Here is a 20,080-nt window from a genome sequence, read left to right on the forward strand (position 1 = left end):
TATATGTATTGTGTATACGTCATGCAATTTGTATGGTGGGTACACATTGTTGAAATTTGCAATTTTGTGATCCCCTTTGCATACCAAAATACCAATGAACTTACAAAATTCAATCAAAAATCTCTTATACACAAAGAAAATATTTTTTATTCAGAATTGATTCTTGAAATAAATTCATTTGATCATAGAACTGATTTGTGTGATCATGTTTGTGAATGAGTGAATGAATGATAATCAGTACTAGCATTGTCTTTGGTGTTTGGTATTTATGGCCCTAGCCTTACTGATTTCGGGCCAAACCCTTCCTTGGTGATAAATTAAAATAATAGGTTATGGGTGATGAAGGATTGTCGATGAGGCACTAACTTTATAAGGACAGTTCTGCCAACCGGTCAAGTCTAAAGTGGAATAATAAGGGCCAGCAGAAAGAGAACCAATGGCACAACTCTGAGTCCTGTCAGAAGAAACACTGCGGCAGCGCCTACCGAAGTGTACCAACTGCGCAAAATGGGTCCCCCCTCCCACTCTCTTTCACAGCACCAACTTAACACAGGTCTGACACCTATACTCGCCACATTCGAGACAACTGTTCTTGCATGAACAATTGTTATATATAGAGGTGGTCCTAGCAAAACTGGCCCTACCTACCCCATGCAGTAAGAGCGCAAAGGGGGCGTGGCCGACAGCCGACGGGAATGGTCGCTTGCTAGTGCGACTCCCGATCCTTGCCCGACCATCCGCCCAAACTATCCGTTTGCACATCGGGGTTTCCTCTGCTGCTGAGGGGAACCCCGACAGGAACCGATTGCGCCCCAGGCGGTGTGGTGCTGGTCCCGTTCGAGGCTTCCTGGAGACGGTGATGCCCGGAATGGAAGTCTCCCCCGGGGCCCGCAAGATGGCGGCCATGTCGGACTCCCGGCCGGCCTTCTGAAACGGCCTTGGCTGGGCGCGGCTGCTCTCGTCTCGAACCCGGGACGTATTGGTCCCCTGAGCCGCCACCCGGACCTGCTCCCTGTCCGACCGGAGCGCTGTGGGTCCCCAAACAACGACTTCCGGAGTTGCCGGCGACCTGCGAGGGGCGACGCTGTGAGGGCCCCATCCGTGCCGGGGAGTTCCCTACGTGAATCCCGGATTCTGGGCCTGCTGACTGCGGAGCTCCGTTCACACACAGACGCCTAGCCGGACCCGCATTGGAGTCGGAGCCTGCCTCGCTATATCGCCGCCCTCATTCCACCTGCGGGGGGGTCGGTGTTTGGACTGCGCCGCGAATTTGCCCTTTGGCCCGCGCGAGGGGGAGCGGAGAGGCCTCATAGTTTGCAGAGGAGCATCCCGGGCGAGGCCCCGGCTCTGGCTCCCTTACCCTTCAGGCGCTTTTCACCTGCGGGCCTGTGGCTCCCCACTGCCTTGCCCTGCGGGCGGCGCCTCCCTAGAGATCACGGGGAGCGTGCCCCGGGGCCCTGGTGGGTCCTTGCTTTACCCGGCCTGACTCTTGGCCTCCTGAGTGGGCTACACCAGGATCTGAGCACCCATAGGTGGCCGTATTGGAGATCTGCTGCCCGGGGGATACTCTTGCCACCCGACTGCCGGACACGCCGCTCCTGATCCGCCACTCGACCCTGGTTTGACGTGGTGAGGGAGCTACTGGCCGTGTCGCCCCCCCCGCTGCCCACGAACTCGGCTCTTCCGACCTGCACCGGAGTGAGTCCCTCCTCCCTTGAGCTCACACTCCTGAACCGTGGAGACCAGGTACACGCAGCTGCGCCAAAACGCGGGTGGGAACTGCATTCCTTCCTATTTCCCCGCCTGCTCCTTGGTCCCGTCTCATTGCTCGCAGCACCTGGATTCCTGCGCCCCTTGGACCACGCGAGGTGTGCTGTGTTGGGCGGTTCCGTGGGTCCTGCTCCGCTCCTACGCCGTGGGGACGTGCCGGCCTTCATTCTTCACCTTGGTGCCGCCCTGCCCGACTTGTGTTTGGCCCCTACTAGTGAGTCGAGATGGCGTCCGGCAAGGGGTCACGGCCCCCAACTCAGAGACAGATTAATAACAATTCCTGGGGCGCCAAAGGGGACAACAGAGAGCCTGCTCCCCCGGGCGATCCGAAGCTTGCGTCCCCCACGCAGGGAGCAAAGGTGACTACCCTTGAGGACGTGATGGCTGCCATCCTTGGAGGCTCGAATCGACTCCGTGAACATTGAGGTGACTCTCCTGCGTGCTGACCTGCATAAAATGGACACGAAGGTGAAAGACGTGGAGGTCAAGACGGCAGCTTTGATAGACGACACCTCGACTCTTCAGCAACAAGTTGCCCAGCTTCAGAAACAGCAGAAGTTGATGAGTGACCAGCTGGACGACTATTAAGGGAGGGCGAGACGGAATAACATCCGAATTTTGGGGGTCCCGGAACGAATGGAGGAGCCCTCGGCTGACCTTTTTGTGGAGTCCCTGGTCACAACGCACCATAAACCGAAACAGCTTTCGAATTACTTTTCTATTGAAAGAGCGCACAGGGTCCCTGGAGGCCAACCTAAGCCGGGGGCCCCCCCACGTCCCATCATTGCGAGGGTCTTTAACTTTAGAGACCGCGATGCTTTCTTACAAGGTGCCAGATCGGATCCACCTTTCTCCTGGAGAACACCCGCATCTCCATATTCCCGGACTTCACAGTCAAGGTGCAGGCGAGGCGTCGCAGCTTTCTGGAGGTCAAGAGGGCCCTGCGCGACAAGGGCGTTAAATACTCCATGCTCTTCCCGGCGAAGCTGCGGATCGAAAAGGATGGAAAAACTTTGTTCTTCTTCTCGCCGGAGGAGGTGTGGGACTGGCTGGAAGGTTGGAGTAGAGTGGGAGGCTCTCCAAGGCACCGATCTACACCGGATGCGACCCTGCGAGAAGACTGTCTGTCTGAGAGTCAGGACCTCTTCACTGGCCCTCTTGACGGAGTGGATTGACATCCCCTTGTAGACTGGCCCCGCCATGGAACACTGAGCTCTCCTCCATGCGGCTGCCGCCTGACCGACGGGTCTGCCGGGGGCGGCCCACTTTCTTCCTTGAGCTGACCTCTATTTCTGGGACCTGTTTCCTTTGGCCGAGATTGAGCTGCGCCAGCTGCCTGACAAGTAATTTTCCTATTGTGTGAATACTGTTTAAGTCTCATGGTACAACCTTACAATGTGTAGTAAATTTATAATGCTTTTTGGTCGGGCAAGAGGTACTGTCGGACCCTCAGTACCCCGTTTATGAGTGGGTGGGCGACAGGCACTCTGCCTAGTTGGGGTGTGGATAGTTTTGAATCCGCGGGCAGGGAAGCAGGGTGGGGGGTGGGAGGGGTTGTCAATGTTTTGTTGCTGTTATTTTGCTCATTTTTGTCCTTAGCAGGGTCTTTACAGTTAGTTTCTTATTGCTCACCTATCCTTTTATTTCCAGCGGAGCTGTCTTTAGTTTAGCCTTCCTGTCCGTCCAGGGTCCCGTGGTGCCTGGCCTGTTGTCCTGGCTGCTCCTTGGTCTCTGGAAACTGCGTGTCCGGAGGTGCCCCGTGACTCGAGCAGTCCCATGGCCTCGCCGCCGCTGGTGGTTTTTCCTGGGGCGCCCAGTATACGCATTCCCCCAATCTCGCAGTCATGACTCCACTACTCTCTAGGTCCCTTACTATCCTCACATGGAACGTCAATGGTCTAGGTCACAAAATAAAAAGAGGTGTGGTCCTACAGTTCCTCCGGCGCCACTCCCCTGACATAGTCCTCTTGCAGGAGACCCACTTGGTTGGCAACACCTGTCGGGCGCTGCAGCGTGGGGGCTACAAGCTCTTGGTCCATGCTGGGTTTACTCCTGGGTCCCGAGGTGTAGGAAGGTGGATACCTGACTATGGTTGCCCCCAACTTGTTGCCTAGTGTTTTGCTGGTTTCTGACTTAGTTGGCCTGGGATCTTGCTATCCAGGACCCCAGGCTTCCTGCTCTCTCTGTTAAAATGGACTCCATGTACCCTAGGTACATATCTAATTGGATACTGAGTCACCTTATCAGTCCCTGTATAGTATACCTTAGGTATCCAGGGCATAGGTGTACCCAGGGCCTACCAGGGGCTGAAGCATGTATTATGCCACCCCTGGCTGGCCATCCAAAACTGACTGCAAGACAGCTGGGGCAAGGTGGTGTAATCACCCTTTGCTTTAGATATAGTATACCTATAGCTAACCCTAAAATGGACACATATATTCCTATCAGTCACTCCTATGGCAGGCCTTATCAATCATGAAGGCAGAGTGCTTGGAATTATGTGAGATGGTGCTCTGGCATGAGCTGAGCCCGTTTGCAGCTTGCAGAACCAAGTCCAAATAGCTGTTCCATGGTAACGCTATACCATATACTCTTAAGTGCATTATAATCCTCGAGGTTAAATGCCAACTTTGGTATAGCATTATCAAAACATGTCGAGTAAGGTGTCATACGAATTGGAATACTAACCCCTCGCCAATTCTGGCGACGGGGTTAGCATTCCACCCTTCTAGAGGGACACGACATGTATGTAACTGTGAACCCCCGTTTAAAAGTCAGACATAGCCTCAGCTCCACAAAATGGATGCTGCCACCGAGACACAAGTCTGCCCTCCTGCTGCTGGAAGTCCTTCCAGCAACGGAGGCCTGGACAAAGGGTTTCCTGTCAGGGGCGGTGCTAGCACCATCCCAGACAGGATTTTGTGTATCCCAGGTAGGCAGGGCTGAAAGGAAGGTGACTGCAAGTGGCACCCCGGTGCTCACTGTGCATATGCCGGCTCAAACCAGTTCCTGGGGCACACCAGCCCCTGAGCTGGGGAGAGACCGGACAAAGGAGAGGGGTGTAACCACCCCCCTCCTAGTCCCACCCATAGGGCAGGACTTAGTCGCGTGCCAGCCCCTTTTCTTTGAATAAAGGTAGGAGCAGGCCCCCTTCCCAGTTTAGATAATCTTGAATCTTGAAACTACTTTCCACGAAAGGAACTCTTGACTCTTCTGAAGACTCTCCCTTGTGGCTAAGGAGTAGCCACCCTGCACCAGCAGGCACCATCGAAGCTCTTGCGGTTTGCTGTAAGTCCATCCTCCGGATCAAGACTGCCCAGCTCGACGAGACCCGGATTCCCTGCCATCTCTGACCTCTACCTACATCATCCAGCCCAGCTGAGATTCGTGGGTGTGACGAGACCCGTGGGACCGGCCATCTTCAAGACCTGCACGACGCTTCACCAGCACGACCCCCGAGAGACCCTCGAGTAAGTGCATTGGGGTTTGAGAAGCCCTAACCCTAAGCAGCTCCAGCATTGAAGTCCAGCCCCCCAGCATCCACAAGATCTGCGTGGGGCCCTTCTGCTTCTTTGCTGCTTGCCACGATGTCCGGTCACTTGCCCGTTGGCTAGTGACCCTCTTGACGACGTACCACGACGATTTCACCGCTGGTCTAGGTCCCCTAGACTGGCCCTTGCTTCTTGTCCAACAAGAAGTGCCCTGGACCCTCCTGGTCCACTCCAGACGCCATCTTGACTCCACCGCGTGGGCTTGCCTTTGCCAAGGTTTGTTGCTCAAATCCTGAGTCCAGCATCGCCGACAGCCGACAGCCTCGTGGGACAGCTCGCACCTCCAGCCTGGTAGCCGACAACGCCTCCTAGCCCGTGTGACTGCAGAGTCCAGCGTCGCCCATTCACCTGGTCGAGGTGACTTCATCCGGTGCCATCCTGGTGCCCACATAATCACTAGCTAGTGATTAAGAACTGAGTCCCCTCTGTTTTCAGGTCGTCTCCTTCACTGATCCAGCCTTTGATCACACCGAACATCTTCACTGGTCGCCTGCCAGCAACTTCTTCTTTCAGGCTCCATAGACTTCAACGAGGATTCCCGACGTCACTTGAACCCTATGCAGCCGCGGCCCCTGGGCTAGGTCACTTTAGTATCTCGGTACTCCAGCACAGGTTCACTATCCAAGTGTCCAGATCCTTTGTCGTTTTCAGTCTATCTAGTAGGATTCGTCCGGAAACAGTAACTTTAGAAACGCTAGCATCCATAGACTTCTTCCCGCATCCCGCGTGAGAGTGCACACTCTGCACCCGATCTCCCTAGGCCTCCTGCTCCTAACCTTAGGGTTCAGTAGTGTAGTCCTAGCGATCCTGAAGCCTCTGGATCTTGTTACTTACCTGCTAGTATTTCGCATTCCACTTTTTGTGTATATGGTTTTTCGTGCCCCTCGGGCATTTGTGTAAATTGTGCAACTTGAAGTGTTTTCGTAAGAGTTTTGTATTGTGCTTAGCTCCCTGACTCATAAAGAGTTCAGGATAGAACTGTTATTAATAAATATCCTATATTTTTATAACAACTTGTGTGGTGTCCTTTCACTTGGTGTTCAAGGGGTATATGTGATGGTAAAACAGCTGGCTTAACACGCCCTCTAGAGTTTAGCCTGAAGACTGCTCGTGTCCATGCTACTAGGATAGCTGGTCTGAAAGGTTGACTTACAACCAATCATCAATAAGGGTTGTTTGGTATGATACAAAGTGATCACTAGAATAGTGAGCACTATATATCAGGCCAACTTCTCACATTGGTGTGCAGCGGTTGGGATTTGAGCTTGCTGTTGTTTTACCTCGCACGTATCCTAAGAATATCAATTGAAAGATCACATAAGTACCCAGGTACATATAACTTAACTTAGAATACTCTGAGTTCTACTGAACCAGCTGTTGTAGTGTAACAGGGCTTAGCACACCCTGACTACAACTCTTAGCAAGGGATCAGTAGGTAAACCCATAGTGTAGGTAGGTGCCTCACTTACACCACACTAGAAGCATGTCTACCCATGGAGAGTCTTCAGAGACTCCCCTTGTGGCTGTTGACCCTCCACAGGTCACTTCCAGATATGCAGGCCTTAGCTTCCAGGAGATGAGACAATTGTGTACCTCCAGGAAACTAAAACAGGGTTTTAACCCTACCACTCCTTTTCTGTTAGGTCTCTTAGAGACTTATGATGCTAGGAAAGCTTCTCAGACAGATGGGAGCATGCCCCCCATAGAAGGTACTCGTGGTGACCCAGACTCCAACCTCCCTGAAACAGAAGATGTAGAAGAGGAGGAGGAAGAGGAAGAGGAAGTCTCTGGGGATGAGGCAGACAATGGTCCTGAGCTAGTCAGGCTTACTAGGGCCAACTTAGACCTACATAGGGAAGGATCTGGGGGACCCCCAGTACTGACCCTAATCAGGCCTAACTTTGGAGTTAGAAGAGATAGATCTCATTCTAGGGACTCCAACATCTCTGTGCACTCTCATGCCTCTGCTCAGAGGAGAATGATCTCTCCCCAGAGGAGACGGACTTCCCCTCAGAGAAGAGAACATGAAGCAAGGATGAAACAGGCTAATCTGAGGATTCAGAGGGAAGAACTTGCCCTTGCCAAGGAGAAGCTTGCCTTTGCTAGAGAGCAACAGTTAAGTGGGGTAGTCCCCACCGGTGGCAGCAATATCCCTAAGGATAAAGACAGGAGTTTTGACACTAGACACCTGAGTAAAATAGTGCCCCCCTTTAAACAAGGGGATGACATCCACAAATGGATGACTGCTTTGGAGAGGGCCTGCACTGTCCAGTGCATCCCCCCAAATCAGTGGGCAGCTATATTGTGGCTCTCCTTTGAAGGTAAAGGTAGAGATAAGCTCCTCACTACTAGAGCTGAGGATGCTAACAATTACCAAGTCCTGAAGAATACACTGATTGATGGGTTTGGCTTAACAACTGAGCAGTACAGGTTGCTGTTCAGAGACACCCAGAAAACTCAGTCTCAGGATTGGGCTGACTTTGTTGATTGTGCCACTAAGGCTTTGGAAGGCTGGCTACTGGGTAGTAAAGTTACTGACTTCACAGGATTGTATAATCTTATTATGAGAGAGCAAGTCTTAAATAATTGTCAGAACCAGTTATTACACCAGCACCTGGTAGACTCTGATCTGACCTCTCCACAAGAATTGGTTAAGAGGGCAGCCAAATGGGTCAGAACCAGGATTAGGCCTAAGAACCAAGGTGGTGACCAGAAGAAGGAATCAACCAAGCCTCAAGAGAAGGGTGGGAATAAATCTACAGATCAAACCACATCAGGGCCCCAAAAATCCTCTGAGGGGGGTGGGTCCCAGAATCCTTCCAATACCCAGAAGAAACCTTATTGCCAAGCCTTCAAGCAGGTGGGTCATTGGAAAACTGACAGCAGTTGCCCAAAGAACCCCAATAAGGAGAACATACCCCCAAGTAACATTTCCAAGCCACCTGTTACTACTAGTAGTAATCCCCCAGGGAGTGCCCCCAAGAATTTGGGTGCATTTACTTTGGGAGTCCCTGGGGACTCTGGCCTAACCAGGTTCCCTGACTTAGATACTCTTGTCTGTGAAAATGGCATGGGGTTTGCCAACTTCACTGCTTGTCCCAACACTTTGAGCAAGTACAGACAGGAGCCCCTCATCAATGGTATAAAAGTTGAGGCCTATATAGATACAGGGGCTAGCATCACCATGGTGACTGAGAGCCTAGTCCCCTCAAGGCAACTTTTACCTGGAGCCACATACCAGGTGACCAATATTGATGGAGTGCAGAGAGATCATCCCATGGCAGTGGTAAATCTCAGCTGGGGAGGTGTCACTGGCCCCAAGAGAGTGGCAGTGTCATCAAACTTGCCTGTAGATTGCCTACTGGGGAATGATTTAGAGATCTCAGCCTGGGCTGAGGTAGAGCAAGAAACCCATTTCAAAATGGTAAACCTCCATGGTAAGGTTAGTGGGGCAGTGATAGCCACAGCCCCAGTCCAAGATGTCCTCCCTGAACAGGTTGGCAAGGCTGTGATGGTAACAGCCCATACCCAAACTGAGTCCCCTCCTGAAAAGGTTGGGAGAGTTGTGATGGCCACAGCTCAAACTCAGACAGATAATAGTGTGGTGAAGCCTGAAACTATGGATCACTCCACTCAGACAGAGAGCATTGAGGAGGAAGAGAAATCTCCCTCCCACCAGACTTTAGGAAAGGATCAGCCTCCTCAGGGAACTGATCTGACCCCCTATGAAGAAACTGCCCCATAGGTAGTCAGGCCTAGCCTGGCAGAACCCCTGATGTCAGTGGACCCTTCCAAGGTGGTACCCAGTCTGGAGCAGGTAACCTGCCCCTCTCTACCCTGCCTCAGTCAGCCCAGGGCTGTAGAGGTCAGGGAGGCCAGTGGTGGACCCCAAAGGGCCCCCTGTCCAAAAGAACTCCCCAATCAGCAGATTAAGGGCACTGAAGCTAGTAGTCCTAGCCAAGTGAAAATAAAACAAACTCCTGAGGGATCCCCTTAAAATTAGTTAGGGACCTCCCACAGATGGACACTGTTGGGCACAGCCAAACCTGGGACCTAAGGGCCCCAAACCTGACCTGTCCCTCCAGTAAGCCAACCAGAGGGACCCAGCCTCCAGCTTTAGGTAGCCAGAGGTTGACCCTGAGAGCATACAGCAACTCAGTCCTGGAAAGAAAGGCATGTATGGTGGATAGTGATTGGAGGAAGCTGAGCCCAAAATTAGTGGAGCCTCACTTCAGTACTCCATATCAGCACCAGCCTTTTTCTTTACCAAAACACACCACAGGTAGAGATTCCCTATGGTGGAGACCCTCAGATACCCTTAGGGTGAGGGATTGCTTAGTGGACCATGAGATAGGGGGTAACCATGCCAGTGCATACACCTCCCCATATGGCCACTCAGGCAATATAGGCTTACCTGGTCAAGGATAGCCTTATCTCCTTTCGTTTGGGGGGGGGGGGGTTATGTAGGAAGGTGGATACCTGACTATGGTTGCCCCCAACTTTTTGCCTAGTGTTTTGCTGGTTTCTGACTTAGTTGGCCTGGGATCTTGCTATCCAGGACCCCATGCTTCCTGCTCTCTCTGTTAAAATGGACTCCATGTACCCTAGGTACATATCTAATTGGATACTGAGTCACCTTATCAGTCCCTGTATAGTATACCTTAGGTATCCAGGGCATAGGTGTACCCAGGGCCTACCAGGGGCTGAAGCATGTATTATGCCACCCCTGGCTGGCCATCCAAAACTGACACAACTGGCTGCAAGACAGCTGGGGCAAGGTGCTGTAATCACCCTTTGCTTTAGATATAGTATACCTATATCTAACCCTAAAATGGACACATATATTCCTATCAGTCACTCCTATGGCAGGCCTTATCAATCCTGAAGGCAGAGTGCTTGGAATTATGTGAGATGGTGCTCTGGCATGAGCTGAGCCCGTTTGCAGCTTGCGGAACCAAGTCCAAATAGCTGTTCCATGGTAACGCTATACCATATACTCTTAAGTGCATTATAATCCTCGCGGTTAAATGCTAACTTTGGTATAGCATTATCAAAACATGTCGAGTAAGGTGTCATACGAATTGGAATACTAACCCTTCGCCAATTCTGGCGACGGGGTTAGCATTCCACCCTTCTAGAGGGACACGACATGTATGTAACTGTGAACCCCGGTTAAAAGTCAGACATAGCCTCAGCTCCACAAAATGGATGCTGCCACCGAGACACAAGTCTGCCCTCCTGCTGCTGGGAGTCCTTCCAGCAACGGAGGCCTGGACAAAGGGTTTCCTGTCAGGGGCGGTGCTAGCACCATCCCAGACAGGATTTTGTGTATCCCAGGTAGGCAGGGCTGAAAGGAAGGTGACTGCAAGTGGCACCCCGGTGCTCACTGTGCATATGCCGGCTCAAACCAGTTCCTGGGGCACACCAGCCCCTGAGCTGGGGAGAGAACGGACAAAGGAGAGGGGTGTAACCACCCCCCTCCTAGTCCCACCCATAGGGCAGGACTTAGTCACGTGCCAGCCCCTTTTCTTTGAATAAAGGTAGGAGCAGGCCCCCTTCCCAGTTTAGATAATCTTGAAACTACTTTCCACGAAAGGAACTCTTGACTCTTCTGAAGACTCTCCCTTGTGGCTAAGGAGTAGCCACCCTGCACCAGCAGGCACCATCAAAGCTCTTGCGGTTTGCTTTAAGTCCATCCTCCGGATCAAGACTGCCCAGCTCGACGAGACCCGGATTCCCTGCCATCTCTGACCTCTACCTACATCATCCAGCCCAGCTGAGATTCGTGGGTGTGACGAGACCCGTGGGACCGGCTATCTTCAAGACCTGCACGACGCTTCACCAGCACGACCCCCGAGAGACCCTCGAGTAAGTGCATTGGGGTTTGAGAAGCCCTAACCCTAAGCAGCTCCAGCACCGAAGTCCAGCCCCCCAGCATCCACAAGATCTGCGTGGGGCCCTTCTGCTTCTTTGCTGCTTGCCACGTTGTCCGGTCACTTGCCCGTTGGCTAGTGACCCTCTTGACGACGTACCACGACGATTTCACCGCTGGTCTAGGTCCCCTAGACTGGCCCTTGCTTCTTGTCCAACAAGAAGTGCCCTGGACCCTCCTGGTCCACTCCAGACGCCATCTTGACTCCACCGCGTGGGCTTGCCTTTGTCAAGGTTTGTTGCTCAAATCCTGAGTCCAGCATCGCCGACAGCCTCGTGGGACAGCTCGCACCTCCAGCCTGGTCGCCGACATCGCCTCCTAGCCCGTGTGACTGCAGAGTCCAGCGTCGCCCACTCACCTGGTTGAGGTGACTTCATCCGGTGCCATCCTGGTGCCCACATAATCACTGGCTAGTGATTAAGAACTGAGTCCCCTCTGCTTTCAGGTCGTCTCCTTCACTGATCCAGCCTTGAATCACACCGAACATCTTCACTGGTCGCCTGCCAGCAACTTCTTCTTTCAGGCTCCATAGACTTCAACGAGGATTCCCGAAGTCACTTGAACCCTATGCAGCCGCGGCCCCTGGGCTAGGTAACTTGAGTATCTCGGTACTCCAGCACAGGTTCACTATCCAAGTGTCCAGATCCTTTGTCGTTTTCAGTCTATCTAGTCGGATTCGTCCGGAAACAGTAACTTTAGAAACGCTAGCATCCATAGACTTCTTCCCGCATCCCGCGTGAGAGTGCACACTCTGCACCCGATCTCCCTAGGCCTCCTGCTCCTAACCTTAGGTTTCAGTAGTGTAGTCCTAGCGATCCTGAAGCCTCTGGATCTTGTTACTTACCTGCTAGTATTTCGCATTCCACTTTTTGTGTATATGGTTTTTCGTGCCCCTCGGGCATTTGTGTAAATTGTGCAACTTGAAGTATTTTCGTAAGAGTTTTGTATTGTGCTTAGCTCCCTGACTCATAAAGAGTTCAGGGTAGAACTGTTATTAATAAATATCCTATATTTTTATAACAACTTGTGTGGTGTCCTTTCACTTGGGGTTCAAGGGGTATATGTGATGGTAAAACAGCTGGCTTAACACGCCCTCTAGAGTTTAGCCTGAAGACTGCTCGTGTCCATGCTACTAGGATAGCTGGTCTGAAAGGTTGACTTACAACCAATCATCAATAAGGGTTGTTTGGTATGATACAAAGTGATCACTAGAATAGTGAGCACTATATATCAGGCCAACTTCTCACACGAGGTACTGGGATCTTGTTTAGGAAATCTCTCCCACTCACCTACTCACGCTGCTGGGCCGACCCTCTGGGCCGGTTTGCTATTGTTGAGGCCTCCTGGGAGGGGCGCCCCTTGAATGTCATCTCTGCATACCTCCCGCCAACCTTGGTACGAGGCTCCCTCAAAGAACTGGGCACTCAACTGTTGGGCCACCCCCCGGACACACTCATAATTGGCGGGGACTTCAACGCCACGATGTGCGACGACCTGGACCGTAGGCCCAAGAGGGGCTCACATCGTCAGAGCTCTGACTTGGCTGACTTCGCTCAGGCTTTAGGTTTGAAAGACATTTGGCGCACTCACTTCCCAGATACCCCATACTTCACACACTACTCTAACGCACACCACAGTACATCAAGAATTGACTATTTCTTCTGCCCCATCGCAGACATAGGCTGCTTTGTCCGCCCGAGAGGTCTCCCTTGCGGTATTTCCGACCATTCGCCACTCATGGTGGACCTAACTTACAACCGCCAGTTGGTGAGGGGACCCATTGTTATTAATCCCTGGCTCATGCAGGTTCCTGATATTAGAGAGGCGTTGCGGGAACGTACCGAACTCTACTTTGCGGAAAATGTGGGCTCGGTGGACTCGGCTGTTACACTTTGGGAGGCCTACGTGGCAGTCGTAAAAGGTGAAGCACTAGCCCTTAGGACAAATCATCTGCGTAAACACCCCGAGCACATTACGCAGGCGGAGACCACTCTCATCGGCCTTGAGGCGTCCTACAACGCGGCACCATCGGATTCCGCGGCTGAACGTCTCCAAGCCCAACAACTGGTCTACAAAGCATTGACCCAAGAAAAGGCGCAGGCGTGCCTGCTCCACACGCGTCATCGGGTCTACGAATTAGGAGACAGTGCAGGCAGGATGCTTGCATGGCTGGAGCGTCGCGACCAAGGGTCCAGATGGGTGTCATCCATCACTAGGCCTGATGGATCTGTGGTAGTAGACCCCCAGGACATTGCGGAGGTGTTCGCTGACCACCTTGAAACTGTATACACCGCTGGTAGTGGCTACTCGTCTTCCGAATCTAGACAGCTGTTGGAGGAGATGCGCCTCCCAACCATCTCAGACTCTGACTGGCTTGCCCTAGACGCCGACCTCTCAGCTGACGATCTCACCACGGCGCTTTTTGCAGTGAACTCCGGCAAAGCTATGGGTCCTGACGGAGTCCCGGTCGAGTTTCTGAAGGGAATGGTCACTGACATTGTCCCCCACCTTTTGAATATGTTTACGGGGAGCCTGGCCTCTATAGCGGTCATTCTCAAACCTGGCAAGCCCCCTACTGCATGTAGCTCCTACCGACCGATTTCCTTGATTAGCGCTGGGGCCAAAGTCCTGGCTAAACTACTGACGACTCGACTCCTTCTGGTCCTCCCCTCCCTCATTCATGACGACCAGTCCGGTTTCCTCCCGGGTCGTAACACGGCGCTGAATCTCCGCAGGGTGCAAAGTGTGTTGAGCCGTCAGCCCACCATGTCCCAGGACGCTGCTATTTCATCCCTTGACGCAGCGATGGCATTCGACTCGATTGAGTGGCCCTACCTGTTTGAGGTCCTCCATCGCTTTGGCTTCGTACCCAAATTTATCGGATGGGTGCGTCTCTTATATACTGACCTCTTTGGCCAAGTCCGGGTTAATAACTTCCTATCCCGGAGATTTCCTCTCCATCGAGGCACCAAACAGGGCTGTCCCCTTTCCCCCTTGCTGTTTGCCCTCACCCTGGAGCCTTTGGCTCATTGGGTTCGTACGGATGCCTCAATCAGAGGCTTACGATGGAGCGAAGAGACTGTCGACAAGATCTCTCTCTACGCCGACGACATCCTAATATACGTGTCGTCCCCTCAATCCTCCATCAACAGCCTATTCCACGTTCTTACCAACTTTGGGAAATACTAGAGCTATGCAATAAATTGGACCAAATCGGTGCTGTACATGTTGCATGGTCCGCCGCCTCGCCTGCCCAGGGGGTTCTCTATCACGTTAGCCTCTGAAGGCTTTACTTATCTCGGTATCTTCATCACCCCTGACTTCCAACTATTCTATGATCGGTATTTGCTGGGCCCACTTCGCAGGCTTCGTAGCGACGTTGCTCATTGGCGCTCCCTCCCGCTTTCTCTCCTGGGACGGGTGGCACTGTTTAAAATCCTAGCGCTCCCACGCTTCCTCTATGTCCTACAGAACTGCCCCTTCTCCATTCCAGATTCATACTTCAGGACAGTGGAGAGTGAGCTCCGACTGCTGCTCTGGGATGGTGGTGCGGCTCGTATTGCTCTCAATAAGCTGTTTCAGGGATGGTATGACGGGGGAATAGCCCTCCCTAATCTCCGTCTTTACTATTGGGCCTCCCAGCTCGTGGTGGTTAACCAATGGGTACATGGCTCACCCCAGAACCCAGCCTTTTTATTGGACAGAGACCAGACGGGGCGAGAGGGCTACCTGGGGGCCTTGTATAGCAAACCCACGAAGGCTAGGTATGCTGGGCCTATGGCACATAAGGTGGCCGTCTGGCACAGAGCCAATGCAAAGTTGGGCTGGGCTGACAAACTTACTAAAACCTCGCCTCTGTGGTCCGCGCAACGTCTGGGCTCCCTTTGTTTCTCCCGTGGCTTTGAACGGTGGGATGCGATAGGGATTTCTGAGGTTGGAGATCTGGTATGCAAAGGTAAATTGCTGACCTTTAGTGACCTACAAGCTCAATATGACCTAGCACCCACCGAGTACTTTCGGTACCTACAGATCACACACGCCCTACAGGCCGCCTTTCCGGACTTCACCTCCATACCTGCATCCTCCCCTTTGGAGGATAGGCTGCTGTCGGAACCTCTCCCTGAAAAGGCCATATCCCTGACCTACCGTAAGCTCTGCAATAACATTCCTGACTCCTTCTTGCCGCTGCGGGCCAAGTGGGAAGCTGACCTGGGTCCTTTGGGGGACGATGAGTGGCGCTCGGCGCTAATGTCCCCGAGGGAGTCGGCCATATGCCATGGGTTTCGATTAATCCAGCTCAAAGTGCTACACAGAGCATACATGTCCGCCCTCACCCTGGCCAAAATCGGTCGACGACCCGACACATTGTGCCTGTGGGGCTGCGGTCTCCCTGGGACCTTCTACCATATCCTGTGGGACTGCCCCGTGATACAGCAGTTCTGGTCGGCTGCGTTGCGTAAAATGAGCAGCTCCTTGGGCAAACCACTCTCCACATCACCCAAGGAGTGTGTCCTCAATGTTTGGGGGCCGAACGACTTCACTGCCTCTGAACTGCGGTGGGCGGCACTGGGGTTCCTGCTGATCAAACGATCCATAGCGATGGGATGGGGCTCCCTGGACAGGCCACTGGTGGTGAGATGGGTGGCCGCAATGGACCAATGCATGATAGCCGAGAAAACCGTATATAAACTGAGGGGCTGCCCCAGGGTGTGGGACCAGAAGTGGGGACACTGGAATGCTTTCCGTGGCGACCTATGTGATTCTCCAACGGCGGAACTGGCGATGCCCCGTAGGGGACCTAGGAAAGAAGGTGTGGGCTGAGGTGGTTTAGACTGGTTTCTACTCCTTTCTCCCCCTATTCCCCTGGCGCAATGCGAGATGTTCCTATCATTCTGCTTTACATCATTAGGGCCTAGGACGATGTTACATCACTGATATGAACTGGACCCCTGGGGTGGAGTGTGGGCTATCTTGACTTTCTCTGCTGGATTTGTTTTCTTTGAGCAATGTTCTGTTAAATGAAAATAGTGGTGTGACTATTTTGTTTGTATGCAAGGCTGATATTGCTGTGTTTTTATGGCTCCGCTCTACTCGGACGCCGTCCGATCTCCGGGTTGTGGACCGAAGGGCTGTGTAATATTACTCCACCTGCTTCATGCCTTTAATTATTGCCTGTATGGACGCAATTGTGCATTTGCATGTGACATTTTGATGATACACCACAATAAAAAAGTTTTTTTTAAAAAAGAGCGCACCTCTTTGTATCACTGGGCACTTTTATATGGAAATCCCTCAAACCACTGGCTACCTCAATGGGCACATTAACAATAAAAGAAGGTCCTGCAACTGACAGAGATGGAATTTTGAAGACTTGGACCTTGTGGGGATGTATCAAGCTAGATCAAGTGCACATATGTATACGAAGTAGAAGTCCCAAGTCGTAACAAGTTGGCCATGATCCTAGCAGCATTAGTTGCCACGCTGGTCACAACAGAAAATAAGGTAGACACTGAAGCATTGAACTTAACCTGCTTAGAGAAAATCAACACACGCTCTCCTTAAGAATAGACAGCAACAAGACGGATATACAAGAGCTACAACTCCAAATGGCAGATCTCAAAAGTCAGATGCAAGAGCTAGAGAATGAATCGTGTTATTTGAAGGAAGAGCAGAGGAAGCAAAAGGCTGTGCAAGGTGCAATAACTTGTGCACTGTAGAACTATCTAAAAGCATCGAAGGATGAAATACACCAGAGTACACATAATTTTGCCTTCCCAGGGATTGTTCCCCACTTCACAGTAAAACATGCACACAGAGGGCCTACCATGAGACCTCTTTCTCATTCTGCCCGAGAGCCATATTGACTAATATACTTAACTGTTGAGACAGGGACACAATACTGCAAGCCGTCAGGAAAGTTGACCAATACACCATAGAGAATGCAAGCATATTGATTTTCCCAGATTACACACTTGCGGTACAACAGTAGAGAGCTTCCTTCATGCATGTGAAAAAGAATCTGAAACCTCTTGGCCTTAAATACACATTGATATTCTCTGCATAACTAAGTTTGTTGCCAACTAGTGTTGACACTTGTTTACGGTGCCTGAATAAGCCTTGCGACTAGGCTGAGGATATTGAAGCTGCTAGAGGAATTGTCGAGAGGTCAGGTAATGATACGTCACCTGACTGCGGCCCTCTGGGGTTTCTTGCATGAAGCGAAGAAGCCAAAGTGACAACAGCTGTCTTGAGGGGCATATACAGGTTGTTTTTACCCGTAAGCATTGAGTGTGTGACATAAGAGGAGGAATCCTCATCAGACATGGACACTGATGGGACAACAGCAGTCCCTCCACAAACAGCAGATGACTTAACTCAAAAGGGTCAGAATACATAGAATATTGAATGCATTTAGATACCTGTTGAAAAATCATAGACGCTGGGATCAGAGTGACCTGCGTACTGACTTACATAGAGCGCTGTCAACAGTACGTTTGGCAATGTCTGATGGGTGCGAATAGTTTCGCTCCAACATCACTACATTGTGTTGATGCCTCTAGTCCTCTAGCTGGGAATTGCTGGAGTTACAAGAATGTCCTAGATGTCACACGCATGACACATCCAAATCCTAAGAGTGACCATAAAGTGGGCTGTAAGAGCTCAGAATAGTGCATTCATCGGATCACACTCCCATCCAATAACCCTAAATTGCTTACCGTTGAGAAGAGGCCCTCAATCATTTGTTTTGGCTTGGAGTGGGTGGTTGATGGTTTCATTAGAAGCAGCGGAGAAAGTGACAAGTTACTGGCCCATAGAAATGAATGGGAAAGTATTCCTTAATTGCGATTCGCAATTTGGTAATCGCAATTAAGGAATATTAAGAATTTGCTAAAAAATTGTGATTTTTTACATACATTCCTATTTGCAATTCTCAAATAGCGATTTCCTAAAAATCGCTATTTGAGAGTCGCAAATCAGGTTGTACATACATATGGCCCTTGGACCCCATAGTGAGAAAAAAGGTAAACTCGATCCTCCAAGCTAAAATGAGTCGGGACGCAGATTAAGTCTGTTTTGGTTCGATTCATGTTGAGAATAAATGAGGATATTCAGTTTGTTAGCTTTTTGAGAAGGGACGTTTTAGTTTGGATTGATGTGAGGCTCATGGGTAACATCTATAAGAAACCGATCAACTCAAAAGCTTTAAAGATATTATTTAACATCTCCCAGCAACATTGAATTCACAACAAACATTATTTTAAACACAAACTACCAAAGTCCTGGATTCCATCCCACTTACATTTGTACCATCAGGGCCTCCATCTATATATTCAACCTGATGAAAAAAGACCAACATGTAAATTCAAAGCATCTAACATAGAACTGTATACTTTTCTTCTGATTCTATTAATACCAATATCTCTGAAGAAGGTGGTTCAGGATCCCCAGTGATCTTCAATGCACTGAACTAGGAGAGGCAATCGTGTTACCTGGACCTCTACGCATGATAATTACATCAGTAATCGTATTACCTTGCGGGCAGGATTTGTTGCCGGGTGCGAAGTAAGGGTTTGCCACACCTTCCCGAGCTCTCGCAGTCAGGAGGCTTCTCATATCCTGCAGTAAGGATGTTTGAATTTGCTTGAGGAATGTGTGAACATCCCCAGGAAGCTCATTGCCCATCAACACAGGCATATTGAGGGAAGAAGAAATAGAGAAGGTTTTGCATGTAGTATATTTAGCATCAGTATCACCGCTCCACTGGAGACGCAGTGGCGCCTTTACCTTTTGCATTTGGCGAAGTCGAACTTATCAGGGTTAACCTCTAAGCAATTACAGTACATGAACACATGGAAGTACATCATTGCCCGCTGAGGTTGAAAGGGTGAAAAAAAATGATTAATGTTATGTGTATAGTCTGTATAATAACCGCAAAGTGTCATATGCAACATTATGTCTGTTAAATGTTATGTCTTATGTGCTATATAACTGCTGGTTGGAAGAAAAAATTAAATTAAATTAAATTAAAATTAAAAAAAGCAATTACAATACATAGAAAATTTCCAAGACAAAAATCTTTCTTTAGCATTCTTTTACTTTCTGATTTTTATAGAGGGGTTGAAAAAAGTTTTTGGCTCTGGTTTTTTAAACCTGTCTCTGTATGGGAAATGAAATGTAATTTTGTCCAAACTAGTACTAGTCACTCTTTGAACCTGTGCAGAAGTGTAAGGGGATACTTTTGGTTGCCACCACCTCTGCCAGAGACTTTTGGTGGAGGAGGCTTTCACTACCTTTCATTGTCACAAATTGGTTCTTAGAAGTCACTCTTTTCTAAAGATGGCGGTGTCATATTTTCACATAAATCAGACTAATTCCTAAACCAGCATTTATTGAAACACCTGCAGAACTTATTCACCATACTTTATAAATGAGAGGTAATTTGTAGTACTACATTGAAAGGACAAAGGACATAATTAGGACCTTTTCTGGCAAGCAATTAAACTTCGGGGTGGGGGAGGTGGCGCCCCCCCCTAGGTTGGCCAGAATTTTTCTTTGCAAGCGCTACTCTCCAATATTGCAGGAGCACTTTTGGTGAAAATGCTAAAAGCTGACCATTACTCCATGTTATGGTAGCGTGGCAAACAATTCAATAAAATAGAAAAACAAGAATCCCAAAAACCTGTTCTTCAGATTCACAGGGCTGTAACTTAGGGTCTCGACATACCATTTGCGCTCACAGTTGCTTGGATTTGGATGCTAGGAAAGGTGCTTCCATCTTGGAGTCTTTTTGTCTAACATAACCCTCCAGTACCCCCGTCCTAAGTCT

General features: G+C 50.5%; 1 protein-coding gene across 2 annotated transcripts in view; it reads left to right on the forward strand.

Annotated features, from left to right (window-relative positions):
* Positions 1–20,080, forward strand: part of LOC144785327 (E3 ubiquitin/ISG15 ligase TRIM25-like) — a 40,141-nt gene that overhangs the window by 17,305 nt on the left and 2,756 nt on the right. The window lies entirely within an intron of this gene.

This window comes from Lissotriton helveticus, chromosome 10 (assembly GCF_964261635.1).
Source record: "Lissotriton helveticus chromosome 10, aLisHel1.1, whole genome shotgun sequence".
NCBI classification, from domain to species: domain Eukaryota; kingdom Metazoa; phylum Chordata; class Amphibia; order Caudata; family Salamandridae; genus Lissotriton; species Lissotriton helveticus.